Raw genomic sequence first — 15,378 nt, 5'->3', positions numbered from 1 at the left:
CAATTTACATCGCCGCACGAAGCAAACAGGGTAACGTACTGCCGCTCTGGCCTTGTCAGGGCGTACAGATCTCAATCGCCACTTGCTCTCAGCTGCACCTATATAGAGAAACTTCTGTAGATTTGAACAACCAAAGTCTGCTCAGCGTCAGATCAATTCAGATTGCGTTAGCCACAGTTTTAGGGCCACTGTACATGGCTCACTTCTGCCACCCGGGATCCTTGTCCATTGTGGTCTTAAACCACCTGTTAGTTGCTTACAGTATTCAATCAATAACTTGATTAGCATAATTTATATCTGTTTTTTTTCTTTTGAAAAATAAATGTTGTTAGAACTCTAGTAAATTTTGCTTCATTCTCAGTCATTTTAAACAGCCTCCCAGGGGTTAACCTTTCAGAGTCATGTGGCCAAATTGGCTGGGATATCCACTCACCCTATCAGAATTAATGCCCATACTATACATGCATGCTCTCTCTCTCTCTCTCTCTCTCTCTCAACTGGTAGCAAATCAGCTCCACTCGCAAGGAAATCTACCTCTACGTCCAAGCTCTACATATCACTGTGAAGTACTTGGCACAGGATACATCCTAGTGTAGTAGTTATTAGTGTTTCTCCAGGTTCCATTTACGTATGAGGTGGAGGAAGAATGAAAGTTTTAATGTCTCTATGTGCTGCAGTTAAACTAATATTGTCTGCACGATCCCTATGGGAGCGACACGTATGGGATTGTAGCATGTTTCTAGAGTCATCGTTTAAAGGTGGTTCTTGAAACTTCTAAGCAGGCTTCCTTGGAACAATTTACGTCTGTCTCTGTGACACATTTCCATGGGGCAAACAAACCTGAGACCATGTGTGCTGCCTTTCTCTGTATGCATGCAATACCCCCTGTTAGTTCTGTTTGGTACGTGTCCCACACAGTTGAGCAATATTCTGGGATGAGTCGCAAGAGTGATTCGTAAGAAATCTTTTTGGCAGACTGATTGCATTTCGCCATTATTCTACCAATGAAACGATGTCTGCCACTTGCCTTACCCACGAATGAGCCTATGTAATCTTGCAGTTTATGTGTCTACAAGAGTTACGCACAACTATTTGTGTGAGCTGACCGACTTCAACTGTAGCTCCTTGATGTTATAGTCATAGGGTACTACGTTATTTAGTTTTGTGAAGTGCACAATTTTACGTTTCTAAACGTTTAAAGCAAGCTGCCAATATTTGCACCAGTTTGAAATCTTATCAAGACCCACCCAAATATTTGTACAGCGTCTTTCAGACTGTACTTCATTACAGATAACTCTGAGGGTATCATTCATACTATCTGCATTGTCACTAATGTACAACATCAACAACAAGGGAACCAATACACTACCAAACGTAACTTCTACATCTGTCGATGACACATCCAAGATAACTTGCTGCGTCCTCCGTACCAAAAAATCGTCAATCCAGGCACAAGTTTCGCTTGATAACCCATAAGATCGCACTTCATAGGCGTAGGCGTGGGGAACTGAGTCAAATGCTTTTCGGAAGTCGAGAAAAACTGCATCTACCTGACTGCCTTCACCTATGGCTTGCGGTATGTCATGTGGTAAAAGTGTGATTGTGTTTCACATGATCAATATTTTCGGAATCCGGGTTGGTTTGCATGGAGGAGACCATTCTGTTCGAGATACTTCATTATGTTTGAAATCGTAACATGCTCTAAGATTCTACAACCAATGGATGGCAAGAATGCTGGACTATAGATTTGTTGATCACTTGTGCTACACTTGTAACAGAAGGGTGTGGCCTATGCTTTCATAGAGCTGCTGAGCACGGTATTTTGTCCGAGGTATCTACGATAAATTATAAGTAACTGAGCAGCTAACTCAGCCGCCAGTTGTGTACAGAATCCGATACAGAATGCTTGCCGGCCTGAGTGGCTGTGCGGTTCTAGGCGCTACAGTCTGGAGCCGAGCGACCGCTACGGTCGCAGGTTCGAATCCTGCCTCGGGCATGGATGTGTGTGATGTCCTTAGGTTAGTTAGGTTTAATTAGTTCTAAGTTGTAGGCGACTGATGACCTCAGAAGTTAAGTCGCATAGTGCTCAGAGCCATTTGAACCATGTAAACAGAATGCTTCGGGACCAGCGGATTTCTTCAGTCTTAACGATTTCAGCCGTTTCTAAGCGCCATTGACTCTAATAGATATTTCATTCATCTTTTCAGTGGTACGATAATTAAGTTGGGGCAGCACTCCTGGGTTTTCCTTTATAAAGGACCGTTTGAAAATGGAGATAAGCATTTCCTACTACTCTCAGTTTCAGTTCCAGTGTCGTCTGCTAGTGATTGGACGCTAACTTTGCTGTCCCTAACAGCCTTTACATCCGACCAGAATTTCTTTTCGTTTTGCGAGAGAGCTTTCGACAATATTCTACCATGGTGGTCATTGATTGCCAAACCCGTTTCCTTCAGTATCTCTCTATCGTAATTTGAAACCAGTCCATAATTTGGGTTATCTATGGAGTGTAGTCATCTATGGAAGTGATACATGGACGATAAATAGTTTAGACAAGAAGAGAATAGAAGCTTTCGAAATGTGATGCCACAGAAGAATGCTGAAGATTAGTTGGGTAGATCGCGTAACTAATGAGGAGGTATTGAATAGAATTGGGGAGAAGAGGAATTTGGGCACAACTGGACTAGAAGAAGGGATCGGTTGGTGGGACACGTTCTGAAGCATCACCAATTTAGTATTGGAGGGCAGCGTGGAGGGTAAAAATTGTAGATGGAGACAAAGAGATGAATACACTAAGCAGATTTAGAAGGATGTCGGTTGCAGTAGGTACTTGGAGACGAAGAGAGTAGCATAGAGAGCTGCATCAAAGCACTCTTTGGACTGAAGATCACAAAAACAACAACGGCCCAATTGGACAGTATTTGCACAATATCCCTCAGGAGAACATCCAACAACTCTGTCAATCAACGCCAAGCTGAATAACAGCCAGTGTTGGATACACACAGCGACCACAACGCAATCCTCATAACCACAGACAAATATGCAAAAACACATAACATGGTCAATGAGAAGCAGCATCTACTGACAGGATGAGCCAACTGGCAAAAAGTTCGAGACATTTTTGAGGCGTCATCGCTACACACTGTTCAAGACCGCATAGATTACAAACGCAAGTTCTGACAGAGGTCCTACAAAGAGCACAGGAAGCAGCTACACCACGATCAAAAACTGGGTGGGACAGAAACAACTGTGGAAAGAATAAGGGAGGATTCACAGGACAAGAGGAAGTACTACCAACAAGCAAAGACAGCTCTTGAAAGACAGCTAAGACACGACCTGTATCGTGATGCTAAACAGAAACACCAAAAACAACTACAGGCAAGGAGGCAAGACTTCTGGACCAATTTCATCAAAACCCAAGTATAAAACGATGTCTGGGAAACAACCATTCAAGATGGAAACAGAACAAATTAAGATTCAAAAAGGGTCTATCGACACTAAAAGCCGGCCGTTGTGGCGGAGCGGTTCTAGGCGCTTCAGTCTGGAACCGCACGACCGCTACGGTCGCAGGTTCGAATCCTGCCTCGGGCATGGATGTGTGTGGTGTCCTTAGGTTAGTTAGGTTTAAGTAGTTCTAAGTTCTAGAGGACTGATGACCTCAGATGTTAAGTCCCATAGTGCTCAGAGCCATTTGAACCATTTTTGAACCATTTTGACACTAAAACAATATCACGGCACAGCGACCAAAGGATGAAGTAACACAGCAGAAATCTCCTGAACTGGCTCATCCCAGATGACGACCGAACACAGGACGAGCGACACCATACCTTCTAAGAGACAGGACGAGCCAACCATACGTCAATGACAGTGTAACGATACCATTCTCACAGGAAGAAGCCGCGACGACAATCGATAAGCCTAAAACCCAAAAAGCATCCGGCCCAGACAAAATACTTTCAGAAACATTAAAACAAACAGTAACACAAATCACACTTTCTTTTTACGAACATGTTCAACGAGGTACTACTAACAGGCAGAATTCAAAACCTCTGGAAAACTGTTAAGGTAGTAATAACCAGGAAATCAAAGGCAAAGAACCAACAGATTCCAAAACCTACCGAGGGGCGATCTGCCTCTTAAACAATCTTGCCAAGGTATGGGAAGAAATGACTCCTGTGTGACCGCCTACAATCGCTCAGACGCCTCTTCGGCCTAAGACCCCATCAATTCAGATAAGATAGATCAATAGAAGATGCCATCAACCAAGCACTGACAGTAACAAGTAGCTTCAGCGACAATACGTGGCCACCATACTAATAGACATAGCCGGGGCTTTTGATGACTTGTGGCGGCCATCTCTCTTTGCCAGGTTAGGGGAAATGCGGCTATCAGCTTCGCTCTACAATAGCCTCCTCGGCTACTGCAGAGGCAGAGTGGCAGAGTGGAGGGCTGGTACACGCTACGTTGTCAAGAGAACAACAAAGGGATGTCCACAGGGCTCGATCTGTGGACCAGTATTTTGGGATATCGCAATCTAGTGGTAACGACGGGGTAAGAGTTGTGATGGCTTACGCAGGTGACCTGCTTTCAGTGGCGTCAGCCAACTCGAGAGTAGCACTAGAGACAAAAGGCATGCGACCGCTTCAGTAAATGAACAAATGGTGGAAGGAAAATAAACTAAATATAGCAACCAAAACAACTGTGTACTTACGGCTCAGAAGGACGCTACAGAGGAACCCAGTTCTAAAACTAGACAATACTAGCATACATAAGAAGCGGGCCACACGCTATCTAGGACTGCATCTTGACGAAAAACAGATTTCCAACGAATATATCAAACTAACAATTGACGAAGCCTTCAACACTATGCACGAACTAGCAAGACTCAGCACAACACAGTACAAGTTATCTATTAACACGATGAGGATCTGCCACATTCCGATATTCGAATCCATCGCGTGTTTTGCCGCAGGTGTTTGGGGTCACTGACCTAACGGACAGACGAACAAGACAACTGCAAGACAAGGTCAACGTAATGTACTCCTGAGAATGAGCGGAGCCTTCAACACCATATCACTAGAATCATTTTTCGTTGTGATGGGAACTTGCCCCATAGATATAACAATTCGTTATAGAACTACACCTTAATGGCTTGAGATGGGCAGGTTCGATAAAGACACAGAGATTACAGGGAGCAACATTGTAAACAAAAGACGAATGAAACAATGGCGGATTCAAACATGGCAGAGAGAGTGGGAGGCATCCGATAAGGGTCGCCGAATATACTTTCCTTAAGTACGCGAAAAATTTAAAACTAAAGCAATTCGACCCAGGTCGGGGGATGGACCCTTTCCTGACTGGTCACGGGCCATACCCGGTACACTTAAACCGCTAACTATGAAGAAACTGGGAATGTGGAGAAACTGAGACACCAGAACAAGTCACACTACAATGCAACACGGTAGCTGATGTGAGGCGTATCCAGAAAGAAAATAACATCGCCAGAATCATATGCAATTCCGATGATTGGAACACAACAAATAGCATAGCCGGTATTGTATCGAACACACTGCGTGTAGAATCCAAGCTCCAAAAACCATATGAAAGGAGGTGTAGACAAGCACAAACAACACAACAAACCACATGGAAGGACACAAGCACGACCACAGATTCCGAAAGCGAGGAAGGAACCAACACATTAAGTGAACATGACTCAGGAGAGATCAAAATGTAAGGGACCCAAACCACAAACACATGACACTGCAGCAAACAGTACCAATCATAAAATAAACAAGGTTCCGACACAAGCAGTGACACCACACGCTAAGACTCTAGTAATAAGGTAATGTCGCTTGGGAGGAGAAGGCTCGAAGAACTTTTATTCCAAGGCTCCTCCTCCCCAACAACACATTGTATACTGTTTGTAGTATACTGTACAGGAGCAGTAATGTATTATTCGTCTTATTATGTGTAGGCAGAAGTATATTCTCCTTTTTATGTATAGCTACAATCAATGTAATATGTATATATCAAATGTATTTTCTATACAGCCATGTATAAAACTAAAAATGTAATGTATTTATTTAAGGAATATTGCACTCAAGTAGCAATGAACTACATTCTATTTCTACTAATATAATTTACAACCATAGGTTTATTCTTCATGTAAAGCTAAATTTCATTTATTCAAATTATCAAATTCTCAGTCAGTATATAATCTGTATAACACCAGGTGTACACATCTAAGGCATCACGCAGAATATACAACTATCAACAACTAGACAAACAATGAACTACCGAATATCATGTAGTGTCTTGACTTGCGATACTCCAAGTAATAGATCAATCCACAGAAACACAACAAACCTGCGTAAACACACACCATTTCAGATGACAAAAGCTCGAGGTTCTACTGAGACCTTCTGACATGAACTAAGTAGAAATAGGCTATTATCAAGCAACAATCTACTTAGTAATAGATCAATCCACAGAAACACAACAAACCTGCATAAACACACACCATTTCAGATGACAAAAGCTCGAGGTTCTACCGAGACCTTCTGACATGAACTAAGTAGAAATAGGCTATTATCAAGCAACAATCTACTTAGTAATAGATCAATCCACAGAAACACAACAAACCTGCGTAAACACACACCATTTCAGACGACAAAAGCTCGAGGTTCTACTGAGACCTTCTGACATGAACTAAGTAGAAATAGGCTATTATCAAGCAACAATCTACTTAGTAATAGATCAATCCACAGAAACACAACAAACCTGCATAAACACACACCATTTCAGATGACAAAAGCTCGAGGTTCTACCGAGACCTTCTGACATGAACTAAGTAGAAATAGGCTATTATCAAGCAACAATCTACTTAGTAATAGATCAATCCACAGAAACACAACAAACCTGCATACACACACACCATTTCAGATGACAAAAGCTCGAGGTTCTACCGAGACCTTCTGACATGAACTAAGTAGAAAAAGGCTATTATCAAGCAACAATCTACTTAGTATATATTACACATCCAAATGAGCCTGTCACTTCCATCTGTATATTGCAACTTATTTTTACCATATTATTGTATTACTTTTCTTGACATTCGCATTATCTAAATTATAACCTTTTCAAGTAGGCAGAAACAAATTATATAGGACCACTTTAACAATCATAAAACGTTAAGTTCTTTGTAACCATGGAGAAACTTTTATATATCATGTTCTTTATAGTATTTAAATAGCATTAATAACTAAGAATGAATAGTCTTTTCTATTCGATTTAGTAGCATCCATTCCACCTAATATTTTAAGGTTGTGAGTTACTCTATATCACTAAGGTAATAAATAAATAAGTGAAACTAAATAAAAACAGTGTCATGAGAGCCCCTTGCCAGCATAACGGTGAAGATGTCAGTGACAGAAACCGGAGATGAAGATCAGCGGTACGGTGGAACTCGCGGAGGAGGAAACCCTGTTTTAAGAATAATATAGAAGTTACAAATTAAAATCCAAATGCGTTTGTTTCCATATCGGGCTGCGTTTGGTCAGCGTCTAAACCCCATGTGAGGTGCAGCTGAAATAACAATCTGGGATTTACAATCTCAGTTTTAAATGTGAATTGGCACACGCCATTTCCGCAATAAGAATATCAGATAGCTTATGCATGATGGAAATTTCCCCAAATGGAACTATCCCAGGAGGTAACCCAAAAAGGAAATCCTCCGTCGCTGAAAACGGCGCAAGCGGACCTTCGTATTCCAGAGAGATCGGAATAACGTGCAAAGTGATGAAGTGACAATCTTCTGAAAGCCCTACACGTTAATTAATAACAAAAAGGAAATACTTCTTCGTCATCCTAAACATAAACTCACTCTTGATAATCGGGGAATTATGATACCGGAGAGAAAGGCTGAAACCCAATGGGAAAAAAAGGCATTCCACATCTGGGAACGTAATTCGTGGAGGCAGAGCAGAGATAAATTCGGTCATAGATTTTTATTCTCCAAGTGAAAGGCTCTGAGTTCCTACTCTGCGATATGCAAATAAGTCTTAAATCGTAACAAACTATCATATTCCAGTAAACTAGGAAAATAAAAGTAATACAGGAAAAGTTGAAAACTTCTGGAATCACGCGACCACGAAATAGCAAAGGTTTAATTGAATAATGTTAGAACTTTTACGTAACATAATCAATAAAATTGGGAAAAGACTAACAGAACCATACAGAGGCTTCAGTCTTAAATTAATGTTCGCAACATTTTAAGGAACTACCATGGAAAACTTGGAAGTCAACAAACGCAAACCTAGTAGAACTCCAGATAGCTCTACCTTTTAACAATCAAAAATAAATCATGAACATAAAAGAATGTGTGCAAATACAGCAAAAGATCAGTGTCTAATCAAATTAAAAATGAAATTTATTCCACAAAAAAGGATTCCGAAACAAGGGCATACGATTCATGAAATTGACACTGAAGTTCTGAAACCAAAGAAACTAAAATTTCGGGAAAGGCTTATACAAACTGCAAAGTTATTAAAACAAAATTAGTCAAAACCGTCTTTGAAATAGCTCGACTCAAAAGCCACGAAAGGGAGGGATCGTGGCGCGAACAGTGCGAAAAATCATTACTGCTCAGAAGACAGCCCTGGCAGAAACGGTATTCCACCAGAAAAAGTGAAGACTTCATTAGCTTTAAACAACAAAGATGCCAAACGTCAAAACCGATAAGGGCAGTCAAAAGGAAGTTTTAAAGTAACCGTCCATCACTAACTGAGGAAGACTTCCAAAGGAACAATACCAGGAGCTTCGACAAAAATATGATGTGAGCACTTCCCGACATTAGAACTAAGCAAATCCTTTAGGTACTTTAATATGAAGAGGGTGAAGAGGGAGACCATGACGCTTCTCAGAGAATGGCTTGCCAGACGATGTTGTTAAAAGGCTAAGACAGATAGCATTAGTTCCACCAAGACTTTATGGACTGCCGAAGGTTCACAAGGATGGGGTTCCTTTACACCTCATTATCAGCAACATTGGTGCTCTGACATACTTATCCACTAAGTACGTTAAGGATTTGCTTTGTGGCGGTCCCCCATCTCTCGCGGGGGGGGGGGGGGTTGCCCCCCTCCTCTTTCCTCCCTTCCCCCTCCCCCCAGTGGCAGGAGGCAGGAGTGTGGGGCAGAGGGGGAAGGGTGGCGAAGGACGGCGACGCGCCGTAGAGGGGACAACAGCGCCTGACCACCGAGAGGAGCAAGACCCCGCAGAGGTAGTAGACGGCGCAACATTAGGCCAACAAGAAAACAACCGGCACGCCAACGCCGACGCCGTCCTGGAGGAAGCAGAAGCGAGTTTGCATGCAGAGATGGTGGCTGCTGCCTCCTCCTGAGAAAGGCATACCTGCAGCGACCTCAAATGAAGCCCAAAGACGGGCAGACCAGTTTTCCAATGGGTACCTCGACGGTGTCCCAAGCGGAAGCCCACAAGCAACACTTTCGAACACAGACACCATCGCAAATGGATGGCAAGAATAGTGGTCAACCGTGGAACACAAGCAGAGGCAGTCTTCAAGTCAAAGATCGACCAACCCAATGAGAGATAGTCAACCAAGTTATCATGACTGAGGCGATCCTCGACTTCTACGATTGGCCTCTGACGCCAGACGATTACGAATATCTGAAGCAGTCATTTCTACCAGACAAAGCGACAAGGAAAGTTAACCCTAGCCTTGAATCTCTGGAGCCCTAATGAAAAAGTGAAAAATGTTGACCATGCCCATGGGGCCAGGGACTCCTGCGGCAATTCAGGAAGGGAAAAGAATACAGACAAGAAGAAGAAGACCAACGAAATCGGATAAGGATAATGAACACAAGTAGTGCACAACCAAAAATGTGGTAAACAACCAGCGGTTTTGTCCGGGTTTTGAAGGTTTCCTTAGGCCATAAGGTGAACACCAGAGCTGTCCCCAAATTTTCTTCAAGTAAATTCCCAGTTGGCACATATAAAAAATTCACAATTTTCTTTTTTTCCTTAACTTGTAGTGTGAAACCTTTCTTCTTGCCAAATTTCATGATTACAGACGAATGCGAAATAACCTAAAGGTTTTGATGAGTGTGTTTGCAAGTATCAAAATTTGTGACACAAATGGCCATATCTTTTGATTGAAGTTGACGTTTATTATACAGCCAAACGATCATAAACCTGGGGTATGTGACATAAATTTCAACATGATACGTGTATTTGTTCCTAAGAGAAAGGTGTCTTAACACATAGTTAGACAGGCAGACAGTCTGATAATAAATGACAAAATCATGTAATATAAATAAACAGTTTTTTGATTTTCTCCTCTGGCTGTAGTGCGAAACCTTGCTTCTTGACAAAATTCATGATTCTAGTACAACAGGAAGCGTCCTGTAGGTTTTGATCAGTGAGTTTGCGAACATCAAAATATGTGACATAAATGACCGTGTATTTTGGCTGCATTGACTACAAAGCTTACATTTATTACTCCATTAAGTAACTAACGACCTTAGCATATGACATAAATTTCAGCTTGATACGTCGACCCGTTCATAAGAAAAACGCTTCTGAATAGACAGATAGCTGGGCAAGTGGTCCTATAAGGGTTCCGTTTTTATCGATTGATATACGAAACCTTAAGAAACACATTATCAAATACAAAACGCACAATTGAATTTTTTGGTGAAACCTCCAAGGCTTTTGAGATCAGAATAGGTGTAAGACAAGTAGATGGGTTGTCCCCGCTGCTGTTCAACTGTGTACTAGAAATGGTAATCAGGGAATGGAGGAAAAGAACAGAAGAAGAAGGAATCAAGCAAATCACAATTGGGAGAAAAGGGGATAATTTTTTGCGAACGACTTTGCTATCTTTGCTGAATCTAAAGAAGATGCAACAATACAGATGAATCTCGTACAAGAGATAGCTTCAAAAGGAGACCCGTGTATTGTATATCTTTGGTAAAAACGGGAATGTGACGGATGTGAAGGAGATGTCGAAATACCTGGAAACTGGTTACACAAGAATAAAAAAGTTACAAAATTTAAACCTCTGGGTGAAATAATACAACGAAATTCTTTCGAAAAAGAAGCTAACTTAGCAAGGACAAGGATAACTTAAGTGGTTTCTCAATTAGCAAAAGATCTGTATAACAAGAAATACATTTCCATAAATTAAAAAATCCAGCACTACAACACTGTCATTACACCATTGTGCCTTTGGTTATATACAGCCCAATAATTCGGCAAAATAGAAAAGAAAGAAATGAGAACCATCAAGAAAATCTTGAGACCAAAACATGACAATAGGAAATGGAAATTCAAAATTAAGAAGGAAGCTTATGAAAAAGTAAAACGAATATTAGACACAGTGAGGAAGAGAAAAGCTGTATTCTATGTATACCTAAAAAGGCTAGATTAAAACAAAATAACAAAAATAATTTTTAATTTTTTTGACGGAAACTCCAAAATATCAGTGATCTTGATCAAAGAAGTTAAAGCAGACCTGAACGAAAGGAAAATAACTGAGGAAGAAATAGGAAAAAGACAGTAGTTCAGAGCAAAAGCAAAAAGCTTCAAGGGCTTCGTGAGAAAATAAAGAAAAACGTAGGCGCAAAACGGGCAGAAGAAAGAAGTGAAAAACAAAGGGAAAGAATGAAAGACTACTGTAAAGAGAGAAAAGAGAACAGAAAGAAGAAATTTCATGTGGCCCTTGGCAGGCCGAACCAATTAAAAAAAAAACATATCATTTGTTAATATGGGAATGAATTCTTCGAAATGATAAGACAGAAGAAGACATGAAGCCGTGCAAATGGATTTTTGTGGAAGAAATTGTGGAGCTTCAGGGCGAGAGAAGATCCCACCCATATTCATAAATCTGAAAACGAATGAAAACTCCCCCGTATGTCACTGAAGAGGTGGAGAAACGGCGTTCAAGATGGTATGGGCACGTGATGAGATTACAGAATGAACAATGGTCGAAAAAGTACTATAATGGCAACCTCCATACAAGAGCAAACGGGAAGACCCTGTGCAGATTGGAAAAAATGAATTAGAGGACGATATGCCACGCAGATATTTGGAAGAAGATTAGAGATCGAGAGGCTTGGATCTACATATACATGATTACCCTGCAATTCACAACTGAACGCGTGGCAGCATGTGCATCGAACCACCTTCAAAATATTTTCCTAACGTTTCGCTCTCGTACAGCGCACGGGAAGTGCGAACTCTTAAATCTTTCCGTGCGAGCTCTGATTCCTCTTATGTTACTATGATGATAGTTTCTCCCTATGAAAGTGGTCTCCAACAAAATACTTTCACACTCTGAGGAGAAAGTTGGTGATTGAAATTTCACGAGAATATCCAGTCACAACGGAAAAGGTCTTTATTTTCATGACTGACAGCCTAATTCGGTTATCACATCCGTGGCAATCTCTCCCGTATTTAACGACAGCACGAAACACCATGCTGTGGCATCCTCTCCCCTATTTCACGCCGGCCGCTGTGGCCGAGCGGTTCTAGGCGCTTCAGTCTGGGACCGCGCGACTGCTACGGTCGCACGTTCGAATTATGCCTCGGGCATGGATGTGTGTGATGTCCTTAGGTTAGTTAGGTTGAAGTATTTCTAAGTTCTAGGGGACTGATGACCTCAGATGTTAAGTCTCATAGTGCTCAGAGCCATTTGAAACCTATTTCACGACAAAACGAGTTGCCCCTCTTTGCACTTTTTCTATGACCTCCGTAAACCCTATCTGATGCGGGTCCCACACCGCACGGCAATACTACAGAACGTGGTGGACACATGTAATGTAAGCAGTCTCTCTAGCATTTTTTACGTGCTCTGCCAATAAATCGCACTGTTTGCTTTGTTCTCCCCAGAACATTACCTTCGTGATTGTTTAAATTTAAGTTATTCGTAATTGTAATTCTTAAGTATTTAGCTGAACTGAGAGGCTTTAGATTTGCGCTTTTATCGTGTAACCTAAATTTAATCGATTCCTTTTAGTATTCATGTGGATGACTTCACACTTTTAATTATTTAGAGTCAATTGTCACTATTCGCAGCATACTGGTGTCTTGTCAGTATCATTTTGCAATTGGTTTTGATCATCTATGACTTTATAAAACAATAAATGGCAGCATCATCTGCAAACTAAGACGGCTATTCAGTTTGTCTCCTGTATCATTTAAGTAGATCAGTAAGAACAGAGGGCTGTAACACATCCTTGGGGAACGCCAGATGTTACTTCTGTTTTATCGATGGCTTCCGTCAGTTACTACGAACTGTGACCTTTCTGAAAGGAAATCACGAAGCCTGTTGTGCGACTGAGACGATACTCCATAGACACACAATTTGATTAGAAGTCGCTTGTGAAGAAAGGAGTCAAAAGCCTTCTGGAAATCTATAAATATGGAATCAATTTGACATCCCCAGTCGACAGCACTCATTTTTTCGTCAAAATAAAGAGCTAGTTGTGCTTCATAAGAACGGTATTTTCCGAATTTGTGTTGGCTGACTTATCTTAGAAGAAAGATTAAGGAAAGGCAAACCTACGTTTCTAGCATTTGTAGACTTAGAGAAAACTTTTGACAATGTTGATTGGAGTACACTCTTTCAAATTCTGAAGGTGGCAGGGTTGAAATACAGGGAGCGAAAGGCTATTTACAATTTGTACAGAAACCAGACAGCAGTTATAAGAGTCGATGGGTATGAAAGGGAAGCAGTGGTTGGGAAGGGAGTGAGACAGGGCTGTAGCCTATCCCCGATGTTATTCAATTGATCCCCGATGTTACTGAGCATGCAATAAAGGAAACAAAAGAAAAGTCCGGAGTAGATATTAAAATCCATGGAGAAGAAATAAAAACTTTGAGGTTCACCGATGACATTGTAATTCTGTCAGAGACAGCAAAGGACTTGGAAGAGCAGTTGAACGGAATGGACAGTGTCTTGAAAGGAGGGTATAAGATGAACGTCAACAAAAGCAAAACGAGGATAATCGAATGTAGTCGAATTAAGTCAGGTGATGCTGGGGGAATTAGATTAGGAAATGAGACACTTAAAATAGTAAAGGAGTTTTGCTATTTGGGGAGCAAAATAACTGATGATGGTCGAAGTAGAGAGGATATAAAATGTAGACTGGCAATGGGAAGGAAAGCGTTTCTGAAGAAGAGAAATTTGTTAACAGATTTAAATGTCAGGAAGTCGTTTCTGAAAGAATTTGTATGGAGTGTAGCCATGTATGGAAGTGAAACGTGGACGATAAATACACTCCCGGAAATTGAAATAAGAACACCGTGAATTCATTGTCCCAGGAAGGGGAAACTTTATTGACACATTCCTGGGGTCAGTTACATCACATGATCACACTGACAGAACCACAGGCACATAGACACAGGCAACAGAGCATGCACAATGTCGGCACTAGTACAGTGTATATCCACCTTTGGCAGCAGTGCAGGCTGCTATTCTCCCATGGAGACGATCGTAGAGATGCTGGATGTAGTCCTGTGGAACGGCTTGCCATGCCATTTCCACCTGGCGCCTCAGTTGGACCAGCGTTCGTGCTGGACGTGCAGACCGCGTGAGACGACGCTTCATCCAGTCCCAAACATGCTCAATGGGGGACAGATCCGGAGATCTTGCTGGCCAGGGTAGTTGACTTACACCTTCTAGAGCACGTTGGGTGGCACGGGATACATGCGGACGTGCATTGTCCTGTTGGAACAGCAAGTTCCCTTGCCGGTCTAGGAATGGTAGAACGATGGGTTCGATGACGGTTTGGATGTACCGTGCACTATTCAGTGTCCCCTCGACGATCACCAGTGGTGTACGGCCAGTGTAGGAGATCGCTCCCCACACCATGATGCCGGGTGTTGGCCCTGTGTGCCTCGGTCGTATGCAGTCCTGATTGTGGCGCTCACCTGCACGGCGCCAAACACGCATAAGACCATCATTGGCACCAAGGCAGAAGCGACTCTCATCGCTGAAGACGACACGTCTCCATTCGTCCCTCCATTCACGCCCGTCGCGACACCACTGGAGGCGGGCTGCACGATGTTGGGGCGTGAGCGGAAGACGGCCTAACGGTGTGCGGGACCGTAGCCCAGCTTCATGGAGACGGTTGCGACTGGTCCTCGCCGATACCCCAGGAGCAACAGTGTCCCTAATTTGCTGGGAAGTGGCGGTGCGGTCCCCTACGGCACTGCGTAGGATCCTACGGTCATGGCGTGCTTCCGTGCGTCGCTGCGGTCCGGTCCCAGGTCGACGGGCACGTGCACCTTCCGCCGACCACTGGCGACAACATCGATGTACTGTGGAGACCTCACGCCCCACGTGTTGAGCAATTCGGCGGT

At 42.4% G+C, this 15,378-nt stretch overlaps 1 protein-coding gene across 1 annotated transcript in view; it reads right to left on the bottom strand.

Moving 5' to 3' along the window:
- Positions 1–15,378, bottom strand: part of LOC124788040 (probable cytochrome P450 6a13) — a 102,819-nt gene that overhangs the window by 65,106 nt on the left and 22,335 nt on the right. The window lies entirely within an intron of this gene.

This window comes from Schistocerca piceifrons, chromosome 3 (assembly GCF_021461385.2).
Source record: "Schistocerca piceifrons isolate TAMUIC-IGC-003096 chromosome 3, iqSchPice1.1, whole genome shotgun sequence".
Lineage (NCBI taxonomy): Eukaryota > Metazoa > Arthropoda > Insecta > Orthoptera > Acrididae > Schistocerca > Schistocerca piceifrons.
Note: the sequence above shows the minus strand (reverse complement) of the source record. Positions and strands in the feature narration are given on the sequence as shown.